Below are 10150 nucleotides of genomic sequence, written 5' to 3' on the forward strand. Positions count from 1 at the left end.
GGGATTACAGGCTGAGCCACCGAGCCTGGCTCGGAGGACTAGACTCTTGAAAGAAACTGACTTCCTGTCTTTATTATCTTGCCCTGTGACTTCTATTGAAGCTTAACATTCTGCCAACTGGCAAAGGAGAAATGTTCACAGAGTCTGACTCCAGTATTTAAAGCAGGACAAAGAAGTAAAGATTGGGAGAAACAATAAATTGATAACTGGCACAATACCTACTTATCTCTTTATTTTCTGTTTCCACTCCACTAGAATACAAGCTATTTAAAAGGAGGAACTTTATTTTGTTCACCCAGCATCTAACACAGTTCCCAGGATACAGCAGATATTCAATAAATATTAATTAAAAGAAACTTTAGGCCGGGCTCGGTAGCTCAACCAGTAATCCCAGCTCTTTGGGAGGCTGAGCCAAGTGGATTGCCTGAGCCCACGGGTTCGAGACCAACAACCTTGTCTCTACCATAAATTTAAAAAAAATTAGCCAGGCGTGGTAGCTCATGCCTGTAGTTCCGCTACTTGGAAGGCTAAGGCAGAAGGATTGCCAGAGCCTAGCAAGTCGATGCTGGGGTGGCTGTGAGTGTGCCACTGCACTCCAGCCTGAGTGACAGAGTGAGACTCCAACTCAAAAAATAAAAATAAAATAAAATCTAAATGTATAGCCTAGATCTTTTAAAGAAGTCATTTGTTCTTTTTGTTACCTGGCATCCATTTCCTCTCCTTTGGCAATCATGCTCCAATTTTCATCAACAAAATCACATTTTTCTGACTCTCAGGCCTTGTAGGTGCATCACATGTTTCAATAGTGAGCATAAGTTTTAAGGCAATTAATCATTATATTTTATCCTTTGGCCAATGAAAAGCAGGCCCAGATGTTTTCCAGAAATTATTCATGAAAAGGAACCCTGCATTTTGAGATTTTTCACGGTTAAAGAAGTAAGCTTAGCAGAAACCTCAGTCATCATGGGAGGGCTTGTCTGAGGTTAGAGCTGACACAGATAAAAACCAGTACAGAGATGGAGAAATGTTAGATCCAAGTAACATCATCTGAATCCCTGGATCCAGCTAGCCATGGACTTTTCAATCACACTAGTCAATAGATTCACATTTTTCCTAGCCAGTTTGGTTTGGTTTTCTGTCGCTTACAGCTGAATAATTTATTGTATACTTTCTCATAAAATTTCAGACTCCTTAGGGAGAGTGTCCTTGCCTCTTACTTTATACCACCTCATCAAGTACTTGACTATTCCATGGAAGATACTCAATATGCCCATAAATTATCTTGCAGCAATATCTGACAAATTTCCAGAAACTGATCTTCCATTTCCCTCCTTGATCTCCATTCCAGAATAATTTCCTTGAGACATACTCGGCTATGGAGAGAAGAAATAAAATATTCAGATTTATTTTTATGTTCTTCATACAAGGACATAGATGAAGAAACAGCTATAAAACTGGCAGGAAACCTCAACATGGCCAAAAATAACTAAGTTGCTTAATCAATTCCTATTGTAATCTTTAAAGTCCAACAAGCGTGGAAGTTCAGAGTGGAACTACATCAGGGCAAAGGGTAAAAATGACAACAAAGTTAATGAGCAACTGCTTTCTTCCTAGCAGTGGAGTGGATACTGTGGTGCCCCACCCTGAGCCCCTCTTCAGGGCCAAACATAGAATCCCTTAGCTGCTGGGACTATCGTTTGTTAATGAGCCACAGCTGAGAGCCTTACTGGAAATTGTGTCTTACTACAAGGAACTGCCTCCTTCAAGACTGTACCCTCTTTTAAGGAACAATGACTGCACCCTTTCTTAAGGAACAATGACTGCCTGATGTGGAATTATACAGGTCCAGTCCTCTTGCCTCAATTTGGACACTTTTAAAGCACTATTCCAATTCCAGGGCTCCTGAAAGGAGTGCCTGAGACCTCAATTGCAACTACTTCCTCTATGCCCAAGGCATCCTTACTAGTTTCATTATAGGTACATTTCATAGAAGAACCCAGTAACCCTTCTGCAGGCAATTTTCCACTCAGAGTCTATTTCCAGGAAGCTGGTCTAAGACAGGTAAAAGCAAAAAGATATGAAGAGAAGATGAATAACATAAATCTTTGTACATAAAAATAAATGAAGGGTAAGGTTGCAACTAAGATTATCACAGATTATTATAAAGCCACAAAAGTTCTCATTCAGAATGCAATCCTGTGAACTATTGAATCTTATAATAAGTGGAAGAGAGAATTAAATTTTTTTTTTTTTTTTTTTGAGTCAGAGTCTCACTCTGTCACCCAGACTGGAGGGTAGTGGCACGCTCCCGGCCACCGCAGCCTCGACTTGCTGGGCTCCGGCGATCCTTCCGCCTCAGCCTTCCGAGTAGCCAGAATTACAGGCATGCGCTACCACGCCCGACTGATTTTTTTTTATTTATTTTTTTTTTATTTATTGTAGAGATGAGGTCTCGCTGCCCAGGTGGGTCTCAAACCCGCGGGCTCAGGCAATCCACTCACCTCAGCCTCCCAAAGGCATGGGATTACAGGCTGAGCCACCGAGTCCGGCTGAATTAAAATCTTAATATTTATAAATTTGTATTTTAAAGCTAGATCCCTACCTCCACCACTCCCAAGGCCAAGATGCACTGTAAATTAAAGATTTAAACAAACAAACAAAAAAACCTTAAAACATTAGATGCGAGAGAGAGAAAGAGAGATGAAGAGGAACCCAAAAAAATAGAATTTATTTATAAAAAATTGTGTATTTATTCTTACATGTTTAAATTTCAATCACCTTCAAAGTACTCTCTGTTTGATGCAATACACCTGTTAAGACACTTTTTTCACTGCTCAAAACAGTTGTTGAACTAGTCAATTTTTATGCCATCTAGCACTTCTGCTGTTTTTGTCTCACCTCTTTCACATGGTAAAACGTTTCCCTTTGAGGACTTTTTTGTCTGGTGAAATAAAAATTAAAAAGTCACTCCAGAAGAGATCAGGGGAATAGGGAGGGTAGGGCATTGGGGTCATGCCGTCTTTTGGTCAAAAACTTCTGAACACTCAGCACAGTGTGGGCAGGTGCACTTGTAAATCACCCATCATTAAATGGGCAAACACATTGAAAGAATCTCCAAAAATAACTTCACTGAAGCCAAATACAGCCTCTTACAACAATGACAGCTGGTACACTGATGCCAAGTGTTCTTAGAACACTTACCTAGCAAGGGAGGCCTACTACAAGGAACCTGCCCTAAAATAGATAATTCTGGGGTTTTTTGGGGGGGTGTACCCCCTTTGTAGATATTCACATGGTATAATATTCATCATAGTGATTCTGCTTCTCGGACTGAGCTATGACTGATAAATGATTGAATTGATTTGAACTACATTGAAATGCTAAGCATGAGGGCTTAAGACTTGAAAACTTTGAAAAACTAATGATTTAATAGTAAATGAGAAAACATTAGAGGTAAAGCCTGCATTTACATCTCGCCTGGAAATTGGACAGAAGTTATTACAAGGAAGGAAAAGACACAGTTTCGTAACAACCTGAGTCTACTATCACTTTAGTTTACTCTTGACTAGTTCTACTTCATTTTTGTGTTCCAGACACTGAATGAAGAGGGAAACAACTTGATTGGAATAAGATGACCAAAAGCATCCAGGATTCTAGATTTATATATATATATATATATATATTTTTTTTTTTTTTTTTTTTTTAAAGCAGAGTGAAGTTTACAACAAAATTGAGAGGAAAGTACACAGATTCCCTGTGTCTCCCTTCTCCCACATATGCATAGCCTCCTCCATTATCAATATTGCCCACCAAAAGGTGTATTTGTTACATCTGGTGAACCCTTATTGACACATCACTTGCGCCCAAAATTCAAAGTTTACTTCAGGATTCACTCTTAATATTGTAATTCTATGGATTTGGACAAACGTATAATCACATTTATGGATTTGGACACATGTATAATCATATATATGTATCATAGTTCCAGACATAGAGTATTTTCAACTGCCCTAAGAATCCTCTGTGCTACTATACACAAAAATTAACTCTAAATGGATCAAAGACCTAAACATAAAGCCTCAAACTATGAGAATCTGAAAACACAGGAGACACCCTTTATGGAAATTGGAATTGGCAACCAATTCCTATTCAGAACTCTAAAGACCAATACCTTAAGAAATAAGATAGACAAGTCGGACCTCATCAAACTAATGAGCTTCTGCAAAGCAAAAGAAACCATCCAGAGAACAGGGAGACAGCCCACAGAATGGGAAAAAATATTTGCCAACCATATATCTGACAAAGGCCTAACATCTAGGATCTACAAGGAACTCAAATGCGCTGAAAGGAAAAAAACAAATAGTCCTTTTAAAAAGTGGGCAAAAGACATGAATAGACACTTCTCAAAAGAAGATATACGGGCAGCCAACAGACACATGAAAAAGTGCTCGGTCTCACTCATCATCAGAGAAATGCAAATCAAAACCACACTGAGATACCACCTAATCCCAGTAAGAATGGCCATCATTAATAAAACAAATAACAGATGCTGGCGAGGTTGCGGAAAAAAAAGAACACTTCTACACTGCTGGTGGAAATGCAAATTAGTAAAACCTCTCTGGAAGACAGTGTGGCAATTTCTGAAAGAACTAGAAATTGATCTTCTGTATGACTCAGCAATTCCCCTATTGGAAATATACCCAGAGGAACGCAAATCATTCTACAAAAAAGAAACCTACACACATAAGTTTGTTGCAGCTTTATTCACAATAGCAAAAACATGAAACCAACAATGTTGCCCATCAAAGCTGGACTGGATTCAAAAAATGTGGTACATATACACAATGGAATATTATGCAGCCATAAAGAAAGACAAACATGGACTTCACAGCAACTTGGATGGATTTGGAGTTGATCATACTCAGTGATCTATCACAGAAACAAAGAACGGAGTACCATATAAGTGGACCTTGAACAATTATAACACTAAAAGAAAAGGATTGGCAGTAGTGGGAAACTGCCAGGGGAGGAGAGTGGGATTGGCAGTTGAGGGAAACTGCTGGAGAGGAAGGGGCATACCTCATCAACAAGGGTACCTGCATAATCAACGTTTGTATACCTAACCCTGAATTGTACCCCACATTTTTATAATTTAAAAAGAAAATCCTCTGTGCTCCACCTATTCACCTTTTTTCACCCCTAACCTTTGGCAATCACTGATCTTCTTACTGTCTCCATAGTTTTGCATCTTCCACAATGTCATATAGTTGGAACTATACATTACCCAGCCTTTTTCAGATTGACTTCTTTCACTTAGTTACATGTGTAAGGTTCCTCCATGTCTTTTCAAGGCTTGATAGCTCATTTCTTTCAAGTGCTAAACAATATTCCATTGCCTGGATGTACCATGGTCTATCCATTCACCTGCTAAAGGACATCTTGACTGACCCCAACTTTTGATGAATAAAGCTGCTATATTCATCCATGTCCACGTTTCTGTGTAAACATAAAGTTTTCAACTCCTTTAGGTGAATAACAAGGAGTGAGATCGCTAAATCATATGGTTCTACACCTACGTTTGTTTTTACAAGATACTGCCAAATTGTCTTCCTTTTAAAAGGCTCTACTATTTTGCATTTCCACCAGCAATGAATTAGAGTTCTTGTTGCTCCACATCTTTACCAGCATTCGGTGTTCTCAGTGCTCAGGATTTTAGCCATTCTATTAGGTATGTGATTGAATTTCATTGTTGTTTTAATTTGCATTTTCTTGATGACATATGATATAGAGCATCTTTTCATATGCTCCTTTTCTATCCACATGTCTTCTTTCTTGAGGTGTCTGTGAAGATCTTTGACCCATTTTTGTTTTGTTTTGTTTTCGGAGTTGGAGTCTCACTCTGTCACCCAGACTGGAGTGCAGTGGCCCCTCCCAGCCACCGCAGCCTCAACCTGTTGGACTCCAGTGATCCTTCCACCTCAGCCTTCCAAGTAGATGGAACTACAGGCGCGCGCTGCCACGACCAGGTAATTTTTTGATTTATTGTAGAGATGCAGGCTTGCCAAGTTGCCCAGCCGTGTCTCGATTCCTCAGGCTCAGACAATCCACTCACCTCAACCTCCCAAAGCACGGGATTACAGGCTGAGCCACCCAGCCCGGCTGGCCCATTTTTTATTTGGGATGGTGGTGTTTTTGTTGTTGTTGTTGCGTTTTAAGAGTTCTTTGTGCATTTTGGAGAACAGTCCTTTATCAGATGTGTCTTTGGCATATATTTTCTCCCATTCTGTGACTTATCTCTTCATTCTCTTGACATTGTCTTTTATAGAACAGAAGTTTTAAATTTTAATAAAGTCCAGCTTATCAATTATTTATTTCAAGTATCATGCCTTTGGTGTTGAACCTAAAACGTCATTGCCATACCCAAGGAATTTAGGTTTTCTCTTATTTTCTCTTCCAGGATTTTTATAATTTTGCATTTTAAACATAGGTCTATGATCGTTTTTGAGTTACTTTTTATAAAGTGTATGAGCTTTGATTTTTGTAGATTTTTTTGCATATAAATATCTAATGTTTCCGCCATCATTTTTTGAAAAACTATCTTTGCTCCATTGTATTGTCTTTGCTCCTTTGTCAAAGATCACTTGACTATATTTATGTAGATGAGTGCAGATATTTATCTCCAAATTTTAGTTTTTTGATTATTTATTGCTCTAATGCATAAGTATTGTATATCATATTATATGTATATATACATACATATTTCATCCCTATTTCCCCAGAGATGTTGAAGTTGCAACCAAAAAAAGAAAAACAATTTGCATCTTTACACAGTGTATAACATAGTGAAAATATTTCTATCAAAATTACTTCTGATTCAATTTCTTTATAGCATCTGTTTCTTTATAACATCCATTGAACAAAAATAATATGCTGTCATATATCTGGGACATACTCACACTTTCTTTTTTCATATTAACAGTACAAAAACTGTCATTGTTAACTTAATATAACTGCTACCAACATCACCTTCAGCACACAGACTCACACAATGCATACTCACAGGTTCATGTTACTGTATACTTGCAATTGTATGCAAAAATCAAGTTTCCCTAGGTCATTTCAGCCAGTTTTTACTTTTATAATCTGTATACAAGGTGTCATTTTCCCCTCAAACAGATACAGTAAAGTGTTTACATAATAAAAAACAATATCTTAATTCTCTTCTGTATTTTCCAAATTTAATACTATGAGGAGGTATTATTCATCTAAAAAGAAAAAAGTGACTTTAAAAAAACAAAACAATATAAATTTCTTGTTTTTATGTATGTATGCATTTATTTGAGTTGGAGTCTTACTCCGTCGCCCAGGCTGGAGTGCAATGGCATGATTATGGCCCCCCCAGCGTCAACCTGCTGGGCTCTGGCGATCCCACCACCTCAGCTTTCCAAGTAGTCGGAACTACAGGCGCACACTACCACGCCAGACTAATTTTTTAATTTATTGTAAGAATGAGGTCTTGCCAAGTTGCCCAGGCTATTCTCGAACCCATGCACTCAGGCAATCCCCTCTCCTCAGCCTCCTAAAGTGCTGGGATTACAGGCTTGAGTCACCACACCCAGCAATTTCTTGTCTTTAAATTGAGGGGGAAAGTGATAATAAGAGACTTCCAACAAAGTAGAAAAGGATGTTTGAAACTGAAACATCTTTTATAATATCCTTTTTAATTAGGTACATCCTACCCTTACCAGTCTTCCTATACTTCTTTTCAAGACCTGCATATCCATTTTGTACCTTATGATTTGCAAGTATTCATGTTTTATATACATACATGTATAGATATACACAAAATAAAATTACAAGCACTCACATGCATATGTGTGTATCTTCCTAACTGTATCTTTAATAATTTAAGTGTGGTTAAAAAGAAAAAAAATTCATTCTCTCCTGACCATCTCCTCCAAGGTTCTCCACATGCACTTCAAATTCCAATCTTAAAAGTCTCACCTTCTACTGCACTTGTATTCCCTATCTCTCAGTTAACATTAACACTAGATACCCAAACCAGAAACTTACAAGTCATTGTATGTTCTTACTTTTTCACATCCATTCTGTTGCCCAGTCTTGCAAATCTTGCTCCCTAAATTTATTTTAAACCTGGTCCCTCTTCTCCCTCCCCTTTGAAACACTTTAATTCTGGTCCTGCCAATATTTGACTGGCTCATGGAAGTTCATGAAATGAGCCAGTCAAATATTGGCAGGACTAGACTTCATTGCAGTTTAAACCTGAAAGGTTTTATTTCTTCTAATAACTGCCCCTAACTCTGCTATATTGAAAATTCCTTTTTTTTCAACAATTTTTTATAATTCTCTTGACTCTTCTCTTGACTTTTCATTACAAAAATAATGTCGTTTTCTATATAAGCTTCAATTTTGTTCACTCAACCTCCAACACCATATAGAGTTCATCACCTGTTCACCTTCACTGTTGCATGGAATCTGTGTTTTCAGAATCTTGGAGAAGGGAAGGAAGTGTGGAGGTATCTGTTCTTCATTCATATCCTTTCTTCCAGTCCAGTGCACTAGGGTCAGGAAGAAGAAAAATGAAAGGCACAAGCATCTCCTTATTAAGCTGGGCAAGAGCACAGTCCCCTCCTTGGTTGGTGGAAACTTCTGGTATCTATGGTTTCAAAGAGAATGAAGGCTAGCCCAACACTAAACAATAGTGGTCCCGGTGGAGTGGCCAATGGCCTGCGCAGCAACATGCCTAAGTTTTATTGTGACTGTTGCGATACGTACCTCACCCATGACTCTCCATCTGTGAGAAAGACACATTGCAGTGGTAGGAAACACAAAGAGAATGTGAAAGACTACTATCAGAAATGGATGGAAGAGCAGGCTCAGAGCCTGACTGACAAAACAACTGCTGCATTTCAACAAGGAAAGATATCTCCTACTTCATTCTCTGGTCCGCCTCCTGCAGGGGCGATGATCCCACCTCCTCCTAGTCTTCCTGGTCCTCCTTGCCCTGGTATGATGCCAGCACCCCATATGGGGGGCCCTCCCATGATGCCAATGATGGGCCCTCCTCCTCCTGGGATGATGCCAGTGGGACCTACTCCTGGAATGAGGCCACCCATGGGAGGTCACATGCCAATGATGCCTGGACCCTCAATGATGAGGCCTCCCGCCCATTCCATGATGGTGCACTCGGCCTGGAATGACTCGACCAGACAGATAAGGATGGGAGAGGACTCTTTTATCAGTTTTATAGTACTTGTTCTACTTCACCAGAAGATCATGGTGCTGTGACTGAGTGTTTTCTTAATAGCATGTAAGAAAGACTTGCTCCCCCTTCCTATCAGAGAATAGTTTTGGAGAGGAAAAGGACAAAAAAAGTACAGTTTTCATTTGTATTGTGAAATGAAAAAATAAAATTGTCAACTCTTAGTTAAAAAAAAAACAAAACAATAGTGGTCCCTTGTGAGATTCAGCCAGCCCTTTCCATGGTCCCCAAGCAGGTGCTGCATTTATGACATCCCTCTAATGTGTCTATATCTCTGATCCTTGCATATCAGTAAGCCCATCAAGATAGTGGCTTCTGATCTCACCTTCACAACACAGCCAACTCTAGCACCTGCTAACATGAGCAGGACCTAACATTCTTACCTCAGAAACTGGGAAACGGCTAGGTATATCTGAGCCTCTGTCTTCTTCGAAGTTCTCCATACTCTCTCTTTAATTTGCTTTTTTCTCAACCGAGTGACACAGGAGTTGGTCAGCAAGTTCAACTGCCATGAAGACATACAAAGAAGGAACAAATGTCAGTCTTCCCCTCTTGTGTACAGCCCCAATATTTAAGAGCGATTCTCCTGGAGTCCCTTCCCCCTTCACTTGGCTTTTGGGAAAGAACAGCCTTTCTCCAAGAACACCATACTTCTCCAAAAGGCATCCAGACTGTGCCCTATCAGTCTTGGCATATGAGAGGATAGGAGAGGAGTTGTTGCTGACAGATGGTAGGGCCAGTTCTGATTTTGTTATGTTCTTTAATAAGCTCAATAACCGGTAGCTCTTTGTAAGAGTGGAGCTTAATGTTTTTGTCCTCACCTTAAGGCTTTTATCCTCATCTTCAGTCAATAGTCACAACTCTTAG

At 39.2% G+C, this 10150-nt stretch overlaps 1 pseudogene across 1 annotated transcript; it reads left to right on the forward strand.

The window, feature by feature from the left end:
- Nucleotides 1-8739: 8739 nt before the first annotated feature.
- On the forward strand, nt 8740-9238 carry LOC103258775 (annotated as a pseudogene). The gene has a single exon (XR_002481883.1). The product of XR_002481883.1 is annotated as a U1 small nuclear ribonucleoprotein C pseudogene (transcript).
- The last annotated feature ends 912 nt before the right edge of the window (nt 9239-10150 follow it).

Source organism: Carlito syrichta, unplaced genomic scaffold (assembly GCF_000164805.1).
Source record: "Carlito syrichta isolate Samal-C Ts95f unplaced genomic scaffold, Tarsius_syrichta-2.0.1 Scaffold302362, whole genome shotgun sequence".
NCBI classification, from domain to species: domain Eukaryota; kingdom Metazoa; phylum Chordata; class Mammalia; order Primates; family Tarsiidae; genus Carlito; species Carlito syrichta.